The following is a 26412-nucleotide window of genomic DNA, read 5'->3' as shown; positions in this document are numbered from 1 at the left end:
ACGTATAATATATCTACGCGTAGTATCATATCTCTCTATATATTAGGTTGTTCGAAAAGTTTCTTTCGTTTCACAAGGCGATAATAGATGAACAAGAATTTCTGTTTTATATTGTTTCATTGAATTAGGTATGATCCATTTCCAGTGCATAATTCAATAAACTGATATAAAAGAAAAAACACTGTGCGTCTATTATTTCCTTATAAAACGAAAGAAACTTTTCCGACAACCTAATGCGTAATACGTCGTATAATATTATCTATAATATGATAAATAAAACGGTAGAAGGCTGGAGCTTGGACACTGAATAAAAAGAAAAAGAGAAAGAAAAGAAAAGAAGAAAAGCAGTCATCGAGGAACAGCTCGTAAGCTATGAAGGGGCAAAGATTAATTTTTCCAACTTTCGTCTTTCGAATGCAAAAATAACATACAGGTTTCTCATTCAGAAAAATTCATCTGTTTAACCAGTCATCTGTTGCGATCAACCTGAAAAGTTTGGAAAGCCTGCACCTAAAATGTGTCGTATAAAGTAAGCGACGACGAGTATACTCATCGAACACGAAACATGTGTGGCTCCTACGATATAGAATCAAGTTGTACCAAAAATGATCGTTTTATTTTTTCACTTTATTGCCGGCAGGGCTCGTCGTAACGCAAAATATTGTCATTACTTCGCCACGAGTATACTCGTCAAAAACAGCTAACTGTATAAACATCGTTGCGCGCGTTGGTAGTTTACGAAGTGGAGCGAGATCGCGGACAAAAATCTCTAGTTCTTGCTATTTCCAAATGTGGCCCGACGTCGAGTCCCCGCACCATTCCACCCTTATGCCACTCGGAAAGGATCTAGCGAACCGGGACGCGCGTCCTTGCCACAAATTCTTGAATTTGCGGTTTTCCGTTCGTTTAAGCTTCTTCTTTTTTGGGAATGTCGAGATTCTCCTAGGATCCTTATCAAGAGCACTGCAACGGTGTGTGTTTGTGTGTAGAAGTACAATGGAACACGTCGCATTCACCGATCTTAAGCTCTTTGAAATTGCATCGTACTGTATTTAGATCGAGTGATAAATTCATTGAAGAGCATGCGCGTTAGAAAAGCACGCCACGAAATTGGAAACAATGTCGTGTTAGGTATCGTGGTTCCTTCGAAATCGAGCAATAATTGACAAAATTTCGATCACGCTTGAAACACGAGAGAATAATTTCAAACGAAGTAATCATGCTCGTTGCTCGTATTGGTAAAGCGCGCTCAATATCTGGAACGTCTGGTGTCAAAAGCTTCTCTTTTTTAAATGAAATTAACGTTAAGAAAAACAGGAGAAAAACGACAGACATTGTAGCGAAAGGTAATAACGACGAAAGACACGAAAAATGCGTTCGACGGCAGATTTCCAAGCGAGGCTGAAATATCGGGTTGGCAACTAAGTGATTGCGGATTAATTGCCAACCCAATACGAGTAATTTGCATTCGACGAAACATCATTTCACGCCTTTGCTCTATCGATCTCTCGTGAGTTGCTTGCCGAGATACCGCAGCGTTCCGTATCAGGCGTTGCTCCGTATCACCAGACACGGTTACCCTGTAGGTAGTTTCAAGCTACTCGACTAACAAAGAACAAGCGCAGAGACTCGAAAGGAACCGCGTATTTCGAGCGGAATCACCGATAGGATAGCGATAGGACAGAATTTCGGCTGAATTGAAATGGCATGCAGCGGTATGATCAACGATTTTGAAGATAAAGCGACGACGAGAAAAATTCGTCAGCGACGAAACGAATGCAGATCTCGAGCAAACTACGCGGTTTACTTTCGACCCGCGTTTCCCGTCGTTACAAATTCGTGCTTACAAAAGATTGACAAAAATAAAGAGACGGAAACGAGCGGATAAAAAGAGAAGAGGACAGGAAGAGAGGAGAGAAAGAAAGAGGCGGACGCGATTTTCCTCTTTTCCGTCTTCGAATCTTAATTAAGGCAAGGATAACGAACAAACCGGATATAACACAAAAGCGGAAAAAGAATAATGCGCATTGTCAGCCGTTCTAACAATGAAAAAATTCATCGCGCTGTATTTTATCTCGCTCGAACGGAAGATCGTGAGTTAGTTGTCCATGCCCATCCTCCACGTTCGTTTCTGTCTAGATGGAAAGTAGACGATAAAAAGGACGCACCGCTCCGTCCAAGAGACGGTTTCGTTCGTTCCAACAATTGCTACCGATACGAAACGCTGCTACGTGTTCTTTCTCTCTTTTCGTCTACGCGCCAATCGTCCTCGTCGCGTGTGCGCTAATCGCCAGTCAGCGTCTGACGTTTCCTACGCTGTGCATGTTCCTGCATTTATGGAAAGTTCGAATGCGTAACATCGCTCAGAATGCACGTCATACGAGAAAATATTCGAAAACGTGCAAACTATTGGATCGTCGCGAAAGTTTCTTAGTAATAGATGCGCGATGTTCTTTTACATTATTTTGTCCAATAATTGTGATATTTTATCGAATTTACTTCTGTTGCTACCGAGGTGGATATAGGTAGTGGTGGTGATAGTGCTCGCTCCTGGCGTATAGGTCGCTGTGAGGCACTGCTGCTGGATTGCTTTCTTCTCAGTTAGGAATCGTGGAACGACGTGGATGTAAGTCAGATGTTTTTACCGCGTGGATGATGAGAAAAAAATATAATTACGTATTTTTGCATTATGTCGTTAAATAAAGTCTCGGATACGGCGCATGGCGTAGCGCGGCACGTACGATGTTTTGTAAAACGTGAATGGAGCCTGAAGTGGAATTTCATGTTTTAGACGTTTCACCGACAAGGGGAAGGCCAAAATTATATTGTATTTTACAGTTATCTCCATTGTACGCAAGCGAGTGGCCAGTGACAAAAGAAGAAAAACATAAAGACGTAATGGATCTACTACTTCGCATTCCACCGATTTATCACGGCTATTTTAATCGTGTACAGTTACAATATATATGTCGAGTTCTGATTAGGGTGAGGGGCGCGTAACGAATCTTCATTTCGATTAGACATTGTTGTTATGCAATAGAGAAGATATTTACCAGTACAAATATGATTATTACAGAATTTGACAAGTAACCGTGGCCACTGGATACTCGAGATGCTAACGACAATGATCTTAGGTTCAATAACGAATCCACGGTCGACGGGATAACAAATGCGTTTTCTTTCAAAGTCTAAGTCGAACTGAACTTACTGGTCCATAATTCAAGTGTAACTCGACTTACTTGTTCACGGTACAAGTAGAACTCGACTAACTCTCTCGGTCCAAGTGGAATTGCGCTTATATACTCTTCTCCGTACCTCTCTGTACCCCTCGGGTTAACTATATTTTTAAGGAGAGCTATACAATTACTCCACACCTGAGTTAGGTAAAAACGTCCATCTCGTGACCGTGGCTACGTTTAGCGACCCCTTGTGCCACTTCGAGCCCAAGTCCATTGTCATAAGTCTCGGCACCCATAATCGGATTAAATCACGAACAACTACTTCTAAGTTTTATTATTTAAGTATAGCTATAATGAAAAGTCTAAGGGGGTCTTCCTAAAAATTCCAAAAGAAAGGCCCCGATGTCCTTTCATCTCCGACATATATATATATGACACAAATAAATAAATAAATAAATAAATTTGGTTGCTTTTAGCTCGTTTTCCTAATGAAATTCATAGTCCTCTTGTTGTCCTAAGTTACTAATTAGCGGTATATATATAATTTTGAAAATGGTACAAAATCTTTCAAGTATTTAAAAGACGCGTGTTCGAACAAATTGTTCGTAAAACTGTACCGTGATACGTAAAAGTTTCGCGTTAGAGGATCGTCTATTTTACGAAATATTTCAATGCATAACGTAGATGTATCTTCTTCCACGAGTTTCATGATAACGAGCGCGATTATATTCGGAATAATATGAATTTGCAGAGAAATTCGCAGAAAACGGCGAATAAAAGTCGTTTCTCTCGCCCCCTGTCGCTTTCACTCATCAACCACCGCTAATTGCAAGATCGTCGGAAATCTTGCGAGAAAAATGCGGATTAAAATGAGAAAAACGGATCGAATTATCGTGAAATATAGCACGATCGCGTTACCCATCCAGCGTTTCCGCTCGTAAACCAAACGAAAATCCTCGAGAAATATTCGAAACACACACGCGTAAATCCATGCGACTGTTTGCCAAGTCGGATACCGTAAAACCATCGCCGTAAAACCATCTCACACCCGCGCACGACCGTGCGAACTCCATAAACGCGATTTCCAAAGAACAATAAAGTTATTATATCATTCCTGGCCGTTCCCCTTTCGCAGCTTCGAAATCGTTACGGGACATCGCGCCACTCTCGTATCAGACTTTTATATCCGCGTAGCTTTCGCAAATCGGCAAATGTTCTTTCTTGCGCGAGTCTTAAGCAGGCGAGATCAGCTCGAATACGTCGCGTTACTTAATCCGAGAAATCCTGGCCCGGATTCTCCAGCTTTGGATACTCGAAAATTCGGTATACGTTCGATGGAAAACGTCGCTGAAACTGCAATCACCAGGAGGATTCGATGTCAGGGTTGACCGGAAATGCGCGTAGAATGGAAAGTGCTTCGTTAAGCAAAGAGCGTGTGCGTATGCGTGTCGCCTTCGTTACGATTTTCAGGAAAATGGTATTGTCGGATCGGATTACGATTTTGGTAGCTCGCTGGTGTTTCCTTCGAATTTGTCGTCTTCTTTTATACGAATCGATCGCGTAACAACGATAAAGGCAACGGGTTCTCGCGAATCTTTTTTAGACCAACCACGTTGGACTGGTGCGGGAGTAGATCTTTTTGATATGCAAATAGCCAGTGCCGAAGCGCGAGCGTATTTCTTTATTCCCGTTGCTTATTGATTCTTCAAGTTGATCTTACCGAGATGGATCGATCAATTTCGAGTTTGAAGCCTCGTTAGAAAATTCTTCAGGAATCGAGACTGAAATTTTTGTTCGATCGTTGGCTCGTATTTTGCAGCGGTAACGCGTAATCCACCTTAGAATAATAATTATTATTCTGGATTCAAAAGGGTGGGACGTTTAATTAAACGATTTCGTATCGTGCAAACTCTCCTAGGATTGTTATATAACGTAATATTTAATTAAAACGATGCTGACTCGACTGTTCCGAGTTTCTCGCAGAGGTAGATTTCATTAGAGAATAATATCAATTGTTCTGAATTCTCCGATGGCCGACTATTTGATTACAGTAAAATATTTAGTAATTACACCGTGTCGCTGACAGTGAAATATTAAATAGCAAATAGCAATTATATCCGATTCTTCACACTTTCATCTTCTTTCCCCATCTATTTTGCTCCGAGTAATACGTGTCAAAGGCTATAGTTTGCTAAATACAAGTTGCACTTTCATGTTTCTATATTACAGTGACATACCACGAGTAACGAGATTGGAAACGTATTAAGCGTCCTGAACGCTATTAAGAACGAGAAATGATTAATACAGAAATAATTCTATCGAAATTAACGTTTAAAACAGTTCAAAATCATCCTCGTTTTTCGTCCAAGTATCCGACTAAATATCTAAGTTAAAAATAATTGTCAAGCTACTAAAATAAAAAGAACACGCGAGCTCTGGCGCAAACCCAAACCGAATAAAGCAACGCAAACGACGAACGCTGCTTATCAGGTTGATTCTCAAGCGTTGCCAGTGTGTCAGCCTTTCCTCGGCTTCTCTTAAGGGAGTGTCCTTGATTAAACAACGGCAGAAAAAAATGTGAAATTAAAAATTTTGGCAGGTCTAACAAAAAATGTGTTAAAAAAAATAAAATTTAAGGTGCTATAACGATTATTTAAATGAACTTCTTGACGAACTTTTTCAATTCACCCAGAAGAAAAATATATGTATTTAATTCTTTTTTGGCTTTTTGTTTCAATCGAGAATTACGAGGTAGGTCTTTCACGCCGATTGAAGACTGCGGCCCATGAAATAGGCTTAGAAATCTGTTATAATTTTTCTTTTTACTTAAAAAAAATTCTTCTGTATTCGTTAAATATATATAAAACCATACCTCAAAATTCAATAACTTCATTTCTTTCTTTCGCTTCTAAAAAAAATATCACAAAAAGACGCTGTTTTAGAACATTCTAATTCAGGACACCCCCTTAACGAAACGTTAACTCCGCGAAACGATACCAGCATGAGCACGGGTTAATTACCCCAAAAAGAAACTGGAGGAAACGCGCTTTGTTGCCGCGAGCTCGCGAAATTCAGGCCTCGACTATCGATCCGACCGCGGTTTCACGTTCCTTGACGCCGCCGATCGAAGATTAAACGTCGTTGCCAAGCGCAGTTTCTTCGCGCGTACCGATACGATGCGTATGATTTGCCGGGCACAAGTATTCGCAGAAGGTTTCTTTTATTATCCTGTTGTTAAGCGAAATCGCTGCCTTTACTCGCTCAACCAGCTACCTGTTTCCGACGAGTATACTCGTCGTCGCTTACTTCTTGCGACGCGTTTCAATCAAATAGCCGCTGTTACGTACGCTGTGTTACGTACGAAACTAAAGTAAAATCCGTTGCGGTTTCGCGATAATCGCATGCAGTGGCAGGTGTCTGTGACCTGCGTGGGTGTACGCGTAATTCTATCGAAACACATGGAATAAAATAGGAAATCGATGATGTCCTTAAAACCTATCAAGTTCCATGTACGATACGCGTGCATTGAAACTGCGTGGAGAACTCTCAGCAACAAGTACGAGAACATCTCGACGTTAACGATGCACCGTAGCAACATCCGCGCTAAACTGAATACAAACTTCAACGAATGCCTACTGCAAAGGTTTCGAGTTTCGATCGAACTGGTTCAAAGCGTGTCGTTGTCTCGAGGGAATCGTCGAAGACGGTGCGACTTGTCCTATGGATGGAGACACGTATCGGGTGTTTCGTACGATATATTACATATATATAACGTTGGGACATTGGGATTGGTCTGGATGCAAAGACCATACTTTTGCTTATAGTAAAACACGAAGAAGTTAAAATCGATATTTTTCACACCTTGACTTTTTTCCACGCATTATATCAAATCTATTTTAACTTCCACGTGTTTCGCCACAGGCAAAAGTACGGTCTTTGCATCCAGAGCGACGTGTCAGATCTGAACGTGTTGGAACGATCATCCACTTCACAGCTCACGAAAAAAATCATCTACTAGCGACGAAAGTTGTCTTTCGAACGACAACGTGGATGATTACGTTTTGGAAGAATAAAATTTTATCGAAAATGAAACGAAGCTTCCGATTGAACTGCTTTTCCAGCTTAATTCGAGCATTCGTAGAGCCTCGAATCCCTGTCAGCAGCATCTCGTTAGAACCGGACCAAGTTTCTAATTTACACTGTATCAAACTCGCTACCTAATCGTAATACGAACAAGGTACCTTCGCCAACTCCAAAGTAGGTGCACGTGCTCTTTGGTCTCCGATGCATACGGTATACCCCGGTGGCGTAGATCTCAGGATGCCTCGACTTATCTCGAATGTACGAGCTCCGAATTGCTTCGAATATTGATCGGAATCCGTGGGCCCTTCAGGGAGTTGTATACGATGCTTCAATATGAGCGCCGGTCGGTGGATCATTAAACTTGGAACGCGACGTTCTCCATTTATTCCGCGCTGTGGACAAAGTGTCTTCCGATTCTCGCGCACACGGTGTTCCGTAACGCGTAACGAACACACGGAAAAACGCGTGCTTTCCGTTTCTTCCTTTTTCTTAATTTACTACAGTCAGGCCGTGGATTCTAAGCTCGTATTTCGCTAACTTTACCAGACCCGGTGGAATAGCCGGTTTCAAAATTTCATCTAAAATCGTACGTCCCTTGTTACTCCCTCTAACTTTATGTAAATTCTTACGTTATCCGATTAATCGATTTCCCAAATTTTGTCGATACGAGAATTTTTAATTAAATTCTGAAACCGGTCGTTCGACCAGGTCCGATAAAGTTAGCGTTGATCGAAGCTACCTAACCAGAGACTCGTTTCTTTCGCTAAATACCGAAACAACATCATTGCTCGCTTTGAATATCGCGTACGTGTCTTTGTTCGCCTTTAAATTTTTCATACGTGCATAAACATCCGCAGTCTAATTACAACTGTTTGCATACTTTGGTCATTTGCGATGTCAACACACTCGTGGCAAGTATTTAAACGATCATCGCACACAGAGGAAAAATTTCAACAAAATACAATAGACGCGGTATCAGATACCGTGGAGAAGCTCTTCGTTTGTTCTGCTCTCTTTTACGAAACGTTTCCTTCTATCAGGTTGTCCGAAAAGTTTCTTTCGTTTTATGAGAAAATAATGGACGTTTTTTGTTTTATATTATTTTGTCGAATTACGTACGATCCATTTTCTTCTGTCGAGATAAACACCGCGACATTTCACAGACTTGCTTTCACGTTTGTATGAAGATGCATTGTTGTAAAAAAACATGAAAAAGAGACACTTTCTGGACAACCTAATACTTTGCTACGTCTCGCTATCGAAAGGTGTAGAGAGAGAAGAAAGGAAAGATACGATATCCTTCGGATACATAATTCGTTACGAATCGAAAGCAGTCGACACATTTTCAGAAGTAAGTAAAGTAGAGAAACTCCGTTTATACGAACCCATTAACAAAGGAACAAAGTCGGTTCGCATAACCAGGTCGTTCGTATAACAGGAGTCCGCCTATTTCTCCCCACAGTCTATGATTGTTCGTTCACATAATAGGAACTCGCATCCTCCACATAAGAGGATTCCACGAAACGTTTGTTCTTAAATACATAATAATGTGGCGAACTAGTATCGACTGGGAGTACGAGACCGTGTCGCATAATGCGCGCTCCTACTCCATATACATCTTATTATTGGACGTTCGTATCAAGAAATGGAAAGACGCTCGCCGGTAGTTCGTATCAGTATTATTTATTCGGGTATTATTTTATAGCCACAGTTAAAGAAGAAATATCCGAGTTCAGAAACAGATATAATACAAGAGTTAACAACCACCAAAACTCATTAGTTGCCCAATTACTCGACACGACGAATCAGATCCGCAGACTAAGAAGACAATACCCTTCGGATTGAAGCATTAGATTCAACTGGAATCAAACATACTATAAACTCTTATAATCCAAGTTACAGCACCACGCCAAACTAATTTACTTATAATTCTCAATGAGAATTGATTGCAAATAGTCTACCAAATAAAAAAAAAGTATTATTTTATCGAATTACGTATGATACATTTTGTTCCATCAAGATGAAGATTGCAACGTTTCACAGATTAGGTTTCGTGTTTGTATAAAGATGCATCGTTGTGAAAGACGTGTCTGTAAAAGAAAGACACTTTACGGACAACCTAATATAACAGGAGATCAGCTGAAGTTCGGATAAGCGCGGCCGATACTAAATTTCGTTTGTACGAACGAAGTTCTATCTTATATCTATATACGATTTTAGAAAATTGAAAAAGAGAAATTTTGATGAAAGAAGCGAAACAACAGGAGAAAGACACGGCGTATCCTTTGGATCTACGACGCACCGTGATTGGGCATCAGTCGACGCATCTTGAGAAGCAACTTTTCCAAACCAGTAACGATAGACGGAGCTCTTTCAATTTCGTGAAACAATTGTACGCGATCTCCTTCGAGATATCACCTTCAACGACTCTTCACGATCTGGCTTCCGTGACGTCTAATCGATATTTGTCTCCCTTGTTCCAATATCGTCTCGCTTCCTCGGCGACGATCACTAACCATCTCTAAATTGATAGCAGAAATACCCTGAACCAGCTTCGCATTTGGAATTACCTTTGGAGAATATAAAACCGCCAACTTCTTCCCGTCAAGGAGACGAGAGACCAGAAGAGAAAGACACGACATCCCCTGGATCGATAATTCGCCACGATTCCCAACCTGTCGACGGATCCTGAGAAGTAACTTTCCCGATAAGATAACCGGACCTTCTTCAATCGACGCAACGCTTCGCCAAACAACTCGACGATCTCGTTCGAGGCGTCGCTGCGAACGACTCTTCTTCGCAATCCGCCTTCCATCGCGTCTAATCGATATTTGCCTCTTTTATTCTCACCGTGTCGCGGTTCATTGCTCAGCGACGATCCAAAACGTGCAGCTATGCTCGAGCGCAACTTCAGAGAACACCGAAACCTCCAAACTTGCGCGTTTCTTTTCTTCGAAGAAGCGGAACGAGAAGAGTACGACACAGCATCCCTCGGATCGATAATTCGCCGCGATCCGAGAGGAAACTAGGCATCTCGAAAGCCATCGTCAGGGCTAACCATAACAGCGTAGGGTGCACGGTGCAGGCGTATCACGGGGTTGCAGGGAATACGGTGCATCCGGAGGATGACGCAGGGGAGGAAGAGACTTCGTCGCGAGCTTAATGATGTACCGACCAGCGAGACAAGAGGGGAAGTGAGCGCAGGAAAACGTGGCGGGAAATGAGAGCCTGGCAGCCGTTGATATGCATTATGGAACGCTGTATCGTTATTGTTTCCCATTCGTTTCGCCGCTCCCCCGGCTTTCTCCGCTCCGACCCCGCCGACGTCGTCGGCGTTCTGCCTTCGACGGCTCTAAAAGAACTCTTCTCCCGGCGATTGCGCGGCATCGCGTCGCGACTAGCGTGCTCGGGTTTAGGCGGATCCGCGGATCCGACAACAGAGACACGTGTGTTTTGCCTGTTTTCAAGGGGCCGAGGAGGCGGCTGATGGATGCACGGGGGGACAGTGGGATGCGTTGGGATCCGGCGTTTCGAGGGATCGCTACGGATTAATGGATCAAGAAGCGTAAAACGTAGGGCGACTGAAGTTGGGGTAAATTAGAAATTGACAAAGAGTAGCGGGGAAATTGGAAATTGGCCAGGATACAGGGAAAATTTGGAAATCGTAGGCGTCCGAGTGTTAGGCTGTCCGAAAGTTTCTTTCGTTTTATAAAGAAGTAATAGATTCACTGTGAATAATAGATGAATTATGTAGAATCCGTTTTGTTTTATTGGAGGAAAAATGAACGTTCGACAAAATGGTATAAAGGAAGAAACGTTGTGCATCTGTTATTTCCTTATGAAGCGAAAGAAACTTTTGCGACAACCTAACACATTGGGAACTATCGATGGACGATGGTATGGGTAGGTTTGCGTAAGTCTGTAGGAGTTTGGTAAAATTCAAATTTGTAGTTTCACAGGAATTTGAGGAATCGGGTGCTGGTTCTTGCCAGCCACATTCCTTGACCGAAGTAAATCCGAAATCGAGTTTGACCAAGTATCGGATCGTTGCGACGCAGCAGGAGATTTCGGTTGCTTTTACGAGATTTTACATAGCGGAGCAGTTCTACAAGATCCGAAGACAACAATTCTCTTGCTACGAGGTAACCTTCAGAAAATCAATTTCACCCATCTATCTTCCATCTACGTGTAGTATAAAATAAAAATCCCCTGTAAGCGTCCGTATGTTCGGGCTAATCTCGACAACCACCTGAAGAATTTTAATGCGCCCTTCGTGTAACAGCGTCTTAGCATATTAAACGTTGTCGAGACTTCGCCGTTTGGACAATCGACGCCGTTTCACATTCACAAAATCACAAAATCAATTCACAAAATCGTCGGTCTTGTTATTAAAATTGATCGCGTAGGGTGCCGGGCGAAAGCATCTCTATAATTTTACCGTAATACGCGGCGATCGCTACGAATTCCTTTATTCTCAATTTTCTAATTCAGCTCGATATCGTGAGAAAAAATGAGACGATATTCAAACACGTAGCTCGTGCGATATGCCATAGCACGAGGAGCACGAAGCCGAGGGAAGTCGTTTCATCGTTGCATTCTCCGAAGCGTATCATTACGCCGCGCCGGCGACCTGGAGATCGTTTATTCGTACGGCAAGAGACTCGGGCTAACTTATGCGCAATTTTATACGATCCATGCCCCGACGGCAGTCATTTCGCGTCGGGGAGACGGCCACGCGAGGACGAGTTCGTTCGAACGCCATTGAATAGAGAAGTTTTCGCATTGTTCGCCTGCTTTCCCGGTAACCCGCCATGGCATTGCCTGCCTCCATCGAGAACGTAACCGAGAAACGAATTTCCTCCGCACGGTTTCGGAAGGACTCGGCGCACTCACGACGTCATCTTACTTTCAAATCCGATGCCTCAAGTTCGCACACAGGGCAAAGTGGTTTGACAATTTTCTCTAATTTGCTGGTTTCGAAGCTTTCGTAACTATATTTTTCCTTTTTGCTTTTTTCTTTCGCAATTTAGTAACTTGCTTTGGATTAAATTTCAGTTTGCTTTAATTCACCGTGGCTACGAACACTCGCCGATTGATCATTTAGTTACGTTCTTACCAAACTCTGGCTCTTGACCAGTTAGCTGTTGCTCTTTGAGAAACGTGTACCTAAAATGTGTCGTAAGAAGTAAGCGTTGGCGAGTATGTGAGTATGTGCGGTTGTTATAGCGCAGAGTTAAGTAGCAACGTAATGACCGTTTTATTCTTTGATTTTATTAAGACTCGTCGTAAGACAAGATACTGCCATTTCTTCGAGTATACTCGTGAAAAATAGCTAACTGGTCAATTTTTTGGAACCGATACTGTCATTAGGGTTTCTGTGCAAACGTATCTTCTTTGTTTCTACGTGTATACCTGTATCAGGTAACCACCTGTCGTTCTAAACGTACGTATTCTCACTGATGGATTCATCCAGGTATATAAATAAATAAATAAGTAGAAATGATATTTCACGAGTCCATCGTCGCAGACCATTTTATTTATTTCAAAGGGAAACGTTATTAAATATCAAAGACTTAGTTTAATTTCTCACGCGTCGAGTTTGCTAAATAGGCATTTAACTGGGGGTTGGGTTTTTTCCATAACGGCGTATTCGACCAACCCCCGTTTTATCGAAAAACACTTCTGGTATGCGAAAAACTCGGCGCGTTCAACGGTGGGAATTTCATGGAGGAGGCCTGGAGCCCTCGTTATTTGACAAATTTTCGTGTACACGGTCGCTCGACCGATGACGATTAAATAAAATATCATCGACGCGACAGTTTCGTTCGAAGCTTCTGATAATTTCCACGTACGAACCACGCGATCATCGGTTTCCCGTATGAAACGCGATATTTCAAAAATATCGAATTCTCGCATGTCAAATAAAACGAGCCGATAACTTGCACGATCCCTATTTGAATAAATAGAATTTAACGCGAGAAAAGCGACTGCTCTATTTATCCGCAAGTTGCCATTATCCGAGCGCGTTCGTCTCCCTGTCGGTTCGATTATGACAGATTCTACTGCGTTACAGCTAAGCGTGATAACGCGTTATCAATCGTAAGAACTTCAACATAAACCCTATCGTTCGTTAAGCTTTCATCGACGCGTCATCGTCACCTGTTTGTCGCATTGTCACCTTCTTCGTTCGTCCGACGGTTCATCGAACTTGCCCAACGAAGTTGGAACGAATCGGAGTGGAGGAACGGAAACTGATATGAGAAGGTGGAAAGTTTATGTAAGTAGCTAGAGGACGGTGAACCCAAGATCCGGAATGGCGGAGAATCAGATTGCGAGATGACGAACTTGGAAAATGAGAGAAGCAGGGGAATTGGAACGCGATTCTCATCGATCGATTCCCATGAACGATTATCGGCGAATATTGGAATCGCCAAACGAAAATATATCGGATACGTGAAAATCGATAAAAAATTATACGCTAGCGAATTTGCGACATCATTTTCCGAGACTTTTGCTCACGGAAGAACTCGATCGTTCTTTTTCGAACATGAGCGATTCGTTGCGTGACCCTCGGAGGAATAAAAGTCCGCAGGAAAATTACGAACGAACGCGCTACTAGCATCTACTCCCCAAACTCACCAAAAACATATATGATCTCGCCTCTGAAAATATCGAGCAACTTGATCGCGAAGAGAGCGATCGTTCTTCTCGGGGTGAGTGTTCCGTTGCGCGACTTTCGAAGCGATAAACATTTCTCAAAAAACTACGAATGGGTACGCGTGAATACACCGCAACGTATTCTCCAAACCTACCGGGGAAATCTGACTATAGTCTATTCTCCAAACTTGTCAGAAAAATGTGACTATTATCTATTCTCCGAACTTGTTAGAAAAATTTGAGTATTGTCTATTCTCCAAACTTGTCAGAAAAACCTGACTATCACCTACCCTTCAAATTTATCAGAGAAACCTATCACCTATTCTCCGAACTTGTCAGAAAAATGTGAGTATCACCTATTTTCCAAACTTGTCAGAAAAATCTGACTATCACCTACTCTTCAAATTTATCAGAGAAACCTATCACCTATTCTCCGAATTTGTCAGAAAAATGTGAGTATCACCTATTTTCCAAACTTGTCAGAAAAACCTGACTATCACCTACCCTTCAAATTTATCAGAGAAACCTATCACCTATTCTCCGAACTTGTCAGAAAAATGTGAGTATCACCTATTTTCCAAACTTGTCAGAAAAATCTGACCGCCGTCTATGTCCCGAGCAAAGCAGAAGAAGCTGAGTCAGTGTTTCGTAATTTCGGGGAAGAACTCGATCGCGAGAAGAGCGACGGTGCTTTCGGTGGTGAGCGATTCGTGTCAGAGGCGTCGGGACGGCGCGTCTGGTCGTACGTTTCGCGGGCGCCGAGTAATTATCTCGATCTTAATCCTGAGAGAGCAGACGGGGTCGCAATTTCCACGCATTCCTCGACCGTTACATTAAACGGCTTCCGGGTTCTGAATGCCAGCGGCGAGGCCATCCCCTTTCACCGGTGAAAAATTTCTATTTATCCGTGCAGACTGAGAAAACACGCGAAAAGCCGAGAAACCCCAACCACGAGAAAAAAGAAACTCCATCGAAATCCAGCTGAGCTCGATATATATACCAGCGACTATTCAGCCCATGAAACAGACAGCAGAGGAGACGAAAAGGACCCTGTTTACCGCGTTTATCATTTATTCAAGCGGCACCGGCGGCATACCATACGCATTGTTCGTCTTCTTTCAGAGAAATCGATGCTGGCTAAAGAACCGAATGTAAGGATTATTGACACAGATAGGGTGGCTCGCTTTGTGCCGCTGCGTTTGCGAATTATCGCAAGGTATTTGAACGTGTCTGAATAGAAATGAAAGATGCAGACCTCGAATCGCTTTGTCGTAATAGCGGAATACGTGTTAGACGAGAATTGGGCTTTTCGCAAGACCAGTCGACGATCAACTTCGCTCTTTTTGCGCAATTTCAAATCGATCGGAAAGCGTTAAAAATATATTTTCGAAGCTGCCAATCCGATTCTTTATCGCAACAGCGCGATATGGAAGGAGAATCGAGCTTCTGTAATGCTACGCCGACCGACTTCAATTTTTGCGAATGCTTCGGTCGTCACGGGGTTAGGCAATTATCCGAAGGTATCAGAGGCGTTCAAACGAAAACGGAAGATACAGATCCGAGTATTTATCGCGGCGGAGACAGAGTCTACGAACGTTATCGATAGATACGAATTCGTTTGCCGTGGAATCGCGATGCTACGAATTCCGATCTTCGGTGTAACAGCCAGGTATTTCGCAAGCGTCATCCACCAAGATACGAGTTCGTTCGCGAATATTCGCGAAGCAAATGAACGTGTATCCGATGTATTGTACGTAAATCACCGACGAGAATCATCGAGAGAATCGGCTCGTAACTCGCTAATAATTCTTCGCAAAAAGAAAGAAGAAAAAAAGGAGAGTATCACGAGTATCTTGCTCTCCCATAACCGTATAAATTCCCAATAAACTTGCCGCGAGTTGTTCCAAGAAGTCCGTATCATATTATATTTACCGCAGGCTAAACAAGATTTACAACAGCCCGCTCGCAATATCAAGGACTCTATAAAATCCTACGAGAGATATCGCTACCGTTTCGTGAACGCCGTTCGCGCTTTCGCTAAATGTATACCGAGGCTCTTGTAGATCTTGGAAAGGTGGGCGAGGGTGGCGCGAGTCGGGGGCCACTTTATTCAGCCAAAGTTTCCTCCGATACGGTAAATCGGGTTTCTGAGGTGTAGGCGCGAACCCGTAAGGTAGCCTGAATTATTTCAACGCGTGCTTGATTTAAGAGCAACGGGAGCGGTCTGCGAAGTTTAGATTAAGGGCATAAATGAAATCTGAGGCGAGAGGGCGCGACCGCGAGCCTTCGTTTATTCTCTCTTCGTTAATTTGTTGTTCCCAAGTCCGTAACCATTCCGCTTTATCATCGTTAAATTTCCTAAACGAGGAAATACAGCGGCGAATCGTCGCGGACAAGACCGATGGGCCAGACCGAGAGGAGATCCCACGGAACAAGCGTCCTTCGCGTTTCCACCACCGATCTTCGTCAGCGTTAACGTTGCCGACGACGCAAACAGCGTTTAAGAGAAATTCGTAAGTGTACGAACGTGGATACGCTCGGAGTTACCGATGGCGAAGTAGAGGAACGATCGGAAGGGAAACAACGAAACGAATAGAAAACGCGACTGGAGGAAACTCATGGAACCAGAGCACTTACTAGGGACGTAACAGGATATAGAAGACCGTGAATAATGGAAAATACGGAACAAGTTAAAGCGAGTGAGGATAGCACGTGAAAGAGGGTGGAAGAAGGAAAGGTACGAGAGATTAAGGGAAGGAAATGTAGGAGGGGAAGAGTACATGAATTTTAAAATCTCGCTAAAGGCAATAAGAAGGATAGATCAACCGAGACTAACTGGCAAAAGAAAAGGTTCTGCTACAAAGAAAGAGGATACAGGCGAAGAATAGGGAAGGGGGAATGGGGGAACGTGGCTGGTACAAAAACGAAAACATAGGATGCATATTATTAGAATGTTCTTTGTACGAACGAATAAGAGCAGCGAATAAGAATTTGAAGGAAAAAGAAGCAGTGGAAGAGACACCGACGATGGAGATCGAAGACGATGCAAGAGAATTGTTTCACCGCATACAATTGCGCGTCGTCTTCTCGCTCTTTCTTTCACTTGGATTCAACTGATTTTAAGAAAGTTGAAGAACTCCAAGTATCCATATCATTAAGATAAATTATAATATGCGCATCGTTCTCGATGCTTAATGGATCGACAACTTACAAAAGTATACAGTTAGAGGCGAAAGACTCGAGTAAATCTTTCTTCAAATCGACAAAATCACCCGCTATGATCTAACAATAAAAAGAAAAGGACGAAAACCGGTTTAAATATCAAGTAACCAAGACAACAACGCGTTAACACGCGTTTAAGCAACAGAATCTCGCGATTTGTACGCTCTGACAAAGTGAAATCCAGCGTATTGAAGAACGTGCTCTCGACGTCTGACTTATCGCGGGCCATTCTACTGCGGCGGACAATAACTCTGAAGAAATTTCTTTCCTTCCCTCTTGTCGTTCTCCGTTCAATGAGTGCCAGGTGAATTTTTACAAAAGTATTCTTTTTACCGGCAAGACGTTCGTTGCGTAACGACCATATACGGCTCAACCGAGAGAGAAACGTTTCCCGCGCCGTATCGTCAGCGTTGGTGCGCACAGGCGCGAAATTATCGCAACCGGTGGCGCGTGTTCTCGTTTCAATTCCCGCTTCGATACCAATGCGAAATAATTACGACGCCTTTCTTCGTATTTCGCCGATTCAATGTCTTCGTCGCGAACACCCGACCGTTTCCTTTCTCTTCCACGATCGATCGTCATAAATTCCCTTGGAAAATTAAGCGAACAGGAGGAGGAGGAAGTGAAACGCGCGGAAATATCAACGTCACGTGCCGTGATTGGTCTCTTAAATATCAGGCTAACCAGGGTTTACGGCTGAATAAAGGCTGTATACCTGCAAAGTGACACACGCAAAGCTGACAAGCTGTTTTCCTTTTTCGGAACCTTCTTTGATATTGTCTTGCGTTTTCCTCTTTTATTAAACGGGACAAGCGAGCTAATTACTCTTTTATGAATATCGTTCATGGATAGTTGCGATGGATTTTAGCAGCAGAATCTTCCAAATCTTTCTTTGGTACTGTATTAATTCCTTGTTACCTTGCTGTGGTTACATAGTAGAAGTCGAGTGGGCAATTTAAGGTACAATACCAACTTGTTGTATAATGGCACGCGTTATTATAGTATCGTGGACAAATGGCCTAAAAAATATCGGGTTAACAATAAACAATATTGCGAGAAGGCCTAAGTGCCGTTAGTAAGTGGGATAGTCGTGAGTTAAGAGTCGAATGAAGCAGTCGTGAGTTGAGAGGAGCGAGAGGAGTCAAGTTGTGAGGAGTCGAGAGTTGAGCTGCCGAGTTGTTAACTATTACTTGTGAGTTGTGAATTAACTATTTAGTTGTCTTAGTTATAGCACATTACTGTATTTAGTTCACGTTAAATAACCATCGTTTCATGTTTAATCCATCGTAAATAGACCTATCGATCAATAAACTTATCATATAGGATAGAAATCACTGGAAACCCTAATTTCTAATATTTCTAAATCCTAGAAATCCTATTCCTAAATCTAAGAAAGAAATCCTATATTATCGTACCTAATTTAACGAAATGCCATCGAACAACGTATATGTATGCGAGTACGTATATGGTAGACGTAGGAAAGCGTTATCGCTTGCTAGTAAAAACATACTTACCACATATAAAATACATAAAAGAATATACAGTAGGTAGATCGTACGTTGTACGAAGCTTTCCCGAGGTGTCGTGAAAAAGTGCCGTAACTATTGTAAAGTAGGACAACAGAAGCGCGTCGTGTAACATCGCTCTTAAAGATACCTATAGGGCGTGCATAAAACGTAATAGTTCACTCCAACACGAACTTCAACGTAGAACTACACTGCTCTGTCAACTGTTGAAAAAAGAAAGCACCTTCGTAAGCGATAACATCGGTAGATGAACGTAAAATAAAATAATTGCACAGCGTGTAATTTAGAAAATTGACGGATCCGAACTTTGATTGATTCGTCGTTAAAAACTTATTACCTTTAGGCAGGAGAATTTCTAGTCGATTAAAATTAATATATTTGACGGATTAATTAATCATCAATTATATTTGATGCGTACATTCGTCGTCGCTTGTATTCATTTACGTAGTCTATGACTTAATCTCACAAGATATTTCTAAAACTAAATTCCGCGGTTAACTGGTTAAATAAAACGAATGATAATAATAACGTTTCGATTGGACGTACGAGCGACGGAGACCTTGAAACACCGTAAAAGATACACTCGCCGCCTTTTCATCCGACATAAACGAAACAGGTTACTGTTTACCAAAGCTTGGCACTCGGTGCTGCCTACGTGCGCAACTATAAATACTTGAAATTTTCCAGGAAGTTGCCGCTGCTGCTTTGCTCTAGATTTACTGTCCGCTTTCCATTACTTTCCTTTATCCCGCGATGCGCCGCTCGTTCCACGAGGGATTTGTAGACCTTTTGTCAAGATCTTCGCCATTAAATGGACAAATGGCCCCACCTCTCTGGCCGCCTCTTTCTAATCAATACGTATTTTATACGATTCACTTCCGGCGTTGCGATCTCCCAAATATTTATTGCTATTCGAACGGATTCGATACCTTTTACCGTTTTTTCGGGGTTAAGAAGTATGTTACGGACCCAGGCGTTTCTCTCGCCCCGACACAGCACTTTGGAAACTCGTTCACGATCCAACCGATATCGGTGAACTGAAATTTTACAAATTTTATAAATTGTACGAATTACAGGCGATTCGCGTAACCTTGTTAAAAAAATGATAATAATAATTTAGTTTTAAAAAAATAAGCGTTCTTAGAATTGTGTTTCCAAGATGAAGTTTAAAATCGACGAGTTTCCAAGTGCGCTACTTTTCTGCTAAATCGACGATTTTTCTTTCGACTCTGCTGCAACGAAACTTCGTTTTCAACTGCGAGAGAAATTTTTGTATCTGTCGGGCATCTTGCAGGAGAAACACGATGCATCGAAATGTATAGAACGGTCAGATAATTAATAAATAATTAATAGAGTAATACAATTAACGAGTAACTCGTGTTACGATCGTTGCGTGTACAACGCGAAAGAGGTTCTATGCTATTTCTGTATCGTTACTGCAAATCCATTATACTCGCGTACTAAAAATTATCGACGAGTTACTCTTCGATAAAATTACGTGGAAATCGGTGTGTTCAACGTGGAGGCTCGGGTTTGCATTGAAAATGGCACGTGGATCAAGCGCGAGCGCAATTAAACACGGCAAACAAATCGTGGAAGTCAGCGAATATTTGTCTCGAAAACGATCTCAGCTCGTTAAATCACGCGAAAACTGCTGCTCCACATGGATTTTCAATTAACATGCACATGCGAGAAGCGCACATAGCGCGCAAAGAAGCTTAAAAGATTAAGCTTACGGTATAATACACGACGCAATTAATTTGCATACCTCACCCATACCCTTTCTATCGTACGAACTATTTCATCCACGTACGTATAGGTACAGCGACGTGCAAAAGTTTAGGATAGATTTTTCCCTCGATCTTGGAACGCAAGCTGAAACATGTGTCCGGCTAAAAACGTCTGCACACCGTTCTGTATCAATTCGAACGAAAACGAATGAAAATATCGATTAAACCTGGAAATATCGAACGATTATGAACGTTGATAAACTTACGTCATATGGACGAAGATAGAAATGTGGAGTAGCTGCAAGGTCAAAGTCGCGGCGCAGTGTTTCCACTAAAAATGGAAATTTATTTCCAGCTGCTACGGATACGAAAACGTGAAATATTCTCGAAGGAAAGACGCGTGCGACGAGGAGAAAACACGTTGCCGATAATCGATAGATAGAGCAACGCCATTGGGGAAGAGACGTGGAAAATCCTTGACCATCGATGTTTACGATATTTCCACGGTGATCGTTTACAGCAAGCTATTTTGCAACGCGATGTCGTCTTATTGCACATTGTGATGAACTTCTCGCCAATGATCTTGCTTATGGTAAAAGAAAATAATGGATTATTCTATTTATTAACAAACTTGGCCATAGTCAGCGAAGGATAGTCGAATGGAAAGATAACTACGAGACAAAGTAACGAGTTGGATATTTTTAAATTAACGCAAGTATTGATTGTATGAAAATTTATGATACATAAAATTACGAAATTGTATATATGGTGAACAAAATAACTTATCAACGCTACAAAGTTCCTTCTGCGTGTTTTAATATCGTAACGTAATTAAAACGTCACCGAGGATAATTTTCATTAGAAATCTTGTTTCATCTAACTCAATTGACAATTATCATTTGAATCACTGCCAAAATTCAGAGAGTAAGAATACGAAATATATGATCGAATAAGTAGCAACTATTGCAGTATCGAATGAAAGCAAAGACCTAATAGTAGCTGTGCCAGTCGGTTCGTGAAACCGGCGTTTCCAAGTGCGAATTTACACGCAAAAAAGAAATACAATCAGTACTCGTTTGTCCGCGAATCGTCCACATTTGTCCAAACAAAATTTTCATTTCTCCGCCTATAAAAAAAAAAAAACGTTATCGTCAAATGACAATATTTATCATCAGCACCAGCATGAACACTTTTCATTGATTCGTAAACGAGATATGATTGTCCACGATTTATGCACATTTGTCCGACAGCAATTTTCGTTCGTCGAGTTTTCAAAAGAAAAAGTCATCAGCGAATGAAAATTCCAAAAAATTCTGCGCCTGGTGAACATTTGTATTGATTTTGAAGCCGAACAAGATTGGACGGGCAAGCGTGGACAGCCATATGCTATATCAGAAATCAATGAAAAAGTTTCTGGCTATTTTATTAAATTTGGTGATAGCTATCTTTGAAAAATCGTCCAACGAACATTTTCGTCGGACAAGCCGTGGACGAATCGATGAAAATTGTTCATGGGGCCGGCAATGACGCTGATCTTTCAATTTCCCTTTCCCCGAGGGATCGATCGACCTAAAATTTTCATTAGACAAACACGGACAAATCGCGATCAAACGAATACCGTCGATGTTTTCTACAAATTCGCGCTTGCGTGTGTTCAATTTCACAGTGTCTGCGAAGCTAAACACGCGCGAGTGTTAACTTGTCAGAAAAACAACCATCCAACCAAAAAAGAAAGAAAAGAAGAAAATAAGCATTGAAACACAATACTTTGGTACGGTAGCTCCATCGAGAAGATTCTCGTCCATCGTTGAATGGTTGAAAGGGTAAGAAAAAAGGACGATGCTCGTCACGCGACGCGCCAAGAAAATAATCGGTGTGTACCGGCGTAACCGACAGGATAATTGCACGTACGTAAACGTATGCGAAAGGTATTTCACCGTGCGGGATTTCTGGTTGAGAGGGCAGACCTCCTCTCCGTTGGGTCCGCCACGAAAAACCATAAAATTAGAGGTCGAAAATTGCGGTGCACCGCAACGACGAAAGATCCGCTCTGCTGCTACCATTTAACCATCTCGTATATAGAAGTATCTAGGGATATTGGCGAACGACGAAAAGCACTATGGTCGTTGGTGCCGTGTTTAGCAGCGGGCCGCAAGTACTTGCGAATCGTTTTGCAATTTTCTTCGATGGAGAACCGAATATGGCTTCGCTATGAAAAAAAATGTAAGAATTATTCAATTTATTTTTACGATGTTCTCTAAAATATCGTTCTTTGCTTTATATAAGTTAAACGTATAGGGTTGGAAATGTACAATGAACAATTGGATAATATAATATAAGCAAATGGATGAAAAAAAGGATCTTGGAAAATTATCTTTTTGGAAGGGCGATAGGATAGGCATATCTGAATTAAACGAAGTAATTAAAATTCCAAGTTGATACGTACGAGGTAGAATTTTATAATACACGCAGCGAAACGTCCGAGAGATAGAAATTTTTAATTCGTAAAAATATCCGCCAGTTTGATTCTCAGACAGATTTAACTCGATTAAAAAGCTTCTTGTTTGACAAAGATTTTAATCTAATTAAAGAATTTCAGTTTCGTACCATGGGATTTGATTAATACCATCGATAATCTCTGTGTTACGATACGATATTTCTTAATATCTTCCTAGAGAAGACGTTTCCCTTCGAGACGTTCACTATACACGTTTCGAGGTCGAAGCTAGTCTTACGAAAAATGACTGAACTTGCGATGCAGTTAAATCTGACAACTAGAGAACTAACTTAACGTCAAATACGAAATTACGTCGCGTTCTAAGAACAACTGACTTTAGATTCATCATTGATTACTCTTCACGAACATTGTACATAAACTCTTTGGAGCTTTCAACCCCTGCTTCTTAATATTCTGCACAAGTTATCATTACTCCTAGAAGATTACAACTCCCAAATACAATTTCCGGCATTTAATATAAACTTGGAGAGCTCGCGGACGCCGAGTAGAAGAAATTAAACAGGAGATTCCACGAACGTGAGGGAAGCTTGTAACGAAGTTGAAACAAAGTCGAAACTTTCGACGATCGAGAGCGAGAGTCTACGCGATTCACCATTGGCTCGCGATCGTTTCGTTTCGAGAGACAAGTCGTGGATTCTCGTGTTTCCCAGGTGTATATGCATACCTGAGCGTGAATGTCGCGGACCGAACCTGGCGACGTCGCTGGGTATCGCGTTTCGACGTAACGTAAGAAGCGTGAAAACGAAACCGGACGTTACACTTGCGGAGTAGAAACCATTGTTGTATGACATAACCACAGACCGGGTATATCGTCGGGTAAAAGTATTGGGACACTTGCAATTTTCTCTGAAATGTTGAACGATTTTTATAATAGCTTGTATAATAATAAAATATTTTCGTATATATTTTTATATTATTCATATAGAAATAGATAAATAAAGTAGTTATTACAGAGTATTCGGTAGAAAAGATTGTTTAATTTAAAAGAAACATTACCTTTTATCGTGCTCTACCTCCCTAAAAGGAATATCTTTACGAATAAAAAGGAGAACCTAATTAGAAACAAACCAAAGTTTTATGTTAAAAGTTTGCAATATAAGCTATCGATAACGCACGAACAGTCAAATATACGATCAAAGGAAGAGACGAGCGAGGCTATTTCGAAAATGTGTTTATCTTTATCGTAAAGGTTAAATAAACGCGCAGTAATGAAATGAAGTTGGTAGAGGGATACATGTAAATGCTTACAAACTCGCAACGATATGCAGTTAATAGCTTAACGACGTGCTTTAAGCGTCCGAGGTTACGTCCTAATGCCACAACTTTCGACAGTACAATAACATTCCACATGGCATAGGTATACCATGCGACTCGGTTGGCAGCAGGTGGTACAAGCTTGCTGAAAATATTTTCCTGTACATTTGCGCATGCAAGTTTAATTCGATGCGACGAACAAAAACGCACTAATGTAGCTTCCAGAAATTATTTAATTCTACTATAACTACGTATAAACGATTAAACAAACGGATAGTAATTAAAGAAAACTGATATGAGTATACAAACTTACGAAATAGCAGAACGTCGTATCGGTTGTCGATCGCCCGTGACATCAAACGGTATTGTTGTTCTTTTGATGTTATCCACGCGTCAGCCAACAATCTGCACGGAAGATTAATGATTGAAAATGATTAAAATCAATAATGTTAAAATGGCATAAATCCAGTATTAAAAGTTGCCAACGAAAGCTATCGATAACCGAGTGATATACAGTACGACTAACGGAAGAATTGTAAACTAACCTCCAAAAACTGTTTAACTTTATTATACTTAATAAACTCGATTAACAATGCTTAATAAACGATTAGATAAACGTGTATTAACGAATCAATGCCAATAATAGCGTATAAATACTTACGAAAGAGCAATGAAAGTACGTAACACACGGTAATAGGCACAGCGAAGCGCATCGAGCAAGGTTACACGTCCAAACACGACGATTTTCGATAGAAGAATGATACCCCATGTCGCAGATACGTTTAGTAAAGTGGTGGGGAGGTGACACGAGCTGGCACGCGACATTTGCGCGCGCTAATTTAATCTGTTCAAATAAAGTGGAATATTTTGTAATCATACGTTGTACGAATATACAAATACAGTCTTATAATTAGTTTACGTATCGTTATTAATTATAACATAGAATTTGTTAAACAATAAACAGTAAGGTAACAATTCTTAAGGTAACTAGTATTATATTTGATTTTTAGATAATTTTATAATATGACTTTTATCTTCGAAATACCGGTAGAACGAGAATGACCTTAACCGAATATTTCATATCGTTCCTATGCCGATTCTAATTTCTCGAATACACCTTTACCCCGTAATCGACTATAACTGCAGAATGAGAAAAAGCGAAAGCCACGAAGAACTCAATTCCACGTACGTATTTCGCGACTCCGGTATCTCCAAAACCCTTACTTTTCTATCTTATCTACCGCGCGAGTTTCATCGCGTAGAGTGAAAGAGAATAAAACAGAGGTACAAAGCGCGTAGTGTACCGAATCGCAACAATCGTTCCAACTTCCCGACGACCGCGCGGGGAAATTAAATCAAGCCTCGCGACGAACCTGATAAATTTCGTTGGTCCAGCGAGGGGGATATTTTTCTCCGACCCCCTGCTGGCGGTCGACAGGCCCATTCAATACGTCGAATGCCGAGGCTCGCTCGCTCGAGGTTCTTATCTCGTCGCGGTCCCATGGATACGGTTTGAACGGCACGTGATGTTATGGGGAAAATTGTGATCCTCGTCCGAAGGCACCGAAGGGTCCGGTAGATTCTCGTTATGGAAACCTCGGAAACCTGGCGGCACCATTCTACGGATATACACGGTGGAGGAGGGATGCATATGTACGGGTGCGAGCGGTTCGCATTGATCGCCTCTGGCATCGGTTTCTTCGATTACGCTGAAACGTTCCGAGAAAAAGTATATCCTGTATCGTTAAACCGCTACGTTCGCCGGGAATGGCGAAGCTTTTTCGCAGAGATTGGAATTGGGTTGAACGCTCGACTGGTTAAACTTTCTTGTCCCCTTTCTTTTCAGATTTTAATCGCACGTCTATTAGTCGGGTATTGGCAACAATCATGCTACGATCTCTGGCAGGAGGAATTTTTGGTTCGTGCGTCATACTACGGTAGGTACATTTTAGTCAGTAGTTTCGTTCCTTCTAGGCATCCGGGAGCTCGATAGAGGGAATCTGTTGCGACAAACTGCAATTGGCTTGAATGCGAAAACGATTTCTTCTTCTTCTTATCTGTCCTTAAACGTTGATGTCCGCTTCCTGTTCGACAGACAAAAAGTATGTAATTAGCGTCGAACGCTTGGAAAGATAAATTTCTTGCTTGCGTAAGTTCATTTACCGTATCGAAGTACCAACGTGAACGATCGTGAATTCCAAGATAAATTCTATAAAATAATCTTCTACCTTTCGATTCGTATT

At 41.6% G+C, this 26412-nt stretch overlaps 2 long non-coding RNA genes across 2 annotated transcripts in view; both read right to left on the bottom strand.

Moving 5' to 3' along the window:
• The window catches only part of LOC122573772, a 31030-nt gene extending 10066 nt beyond the window's left edge, over positions 1-20964 (bottom strand). Inside the window, exons 1-3 of the long non-coding RNA XR_006318821.1 lie at positions 20664-20964; positions 20436-20581; positions 19296-19704 (exon numbers count right to left, since the gene is read on the bottom strand). This is a non-coding gene — a long non-coding RNA (uncharacterized LOC122573772). The remainder of the gene's footprint in view (positions 1-19295; positions 19705-20435; positions 20582-20663) is intronic.
• Positions 20965-21115: 151 nt separating this feature from the next.
• Positions 21116-24968, bottom strand: LOC122573769. The gene is made up of 5 exons (XR_006318818.1): positions 24831-24968; positions 24483-24574; positions 23912-23967; positions 23580-23761; positions 21116-22606 (listed from the first exon to the last, which is right to left on the bottom strand). It is a non-coding gene; the product is annotated as an uncharacterized LOC122573769 (long non-coding RNA).
• Between the last annotated feature and the right edge of the window lie 1444 nt (positions 24969-26412).

The sequence above is a fragment of the Bombus pyrosoma genome, linkage group LG12 (assembly GCF_014825855.1).
Source record: "Bombus pyrosoma isolate SC7728 linkage group LG12, ASM1482585v1, whole genome shotgun sequence".
Lineage (NCBI taxonomy): Eukaryota > Metazoa > Arthropoda > Insecta > Hymenoptera > Apidae > Bombus > Bombus pyrosoma.
The sequence above is the reverse complement of the archived record's forward strand: the minus strand, read 5'-3'. Positions and strand labels throughout refer to the sequence as shown.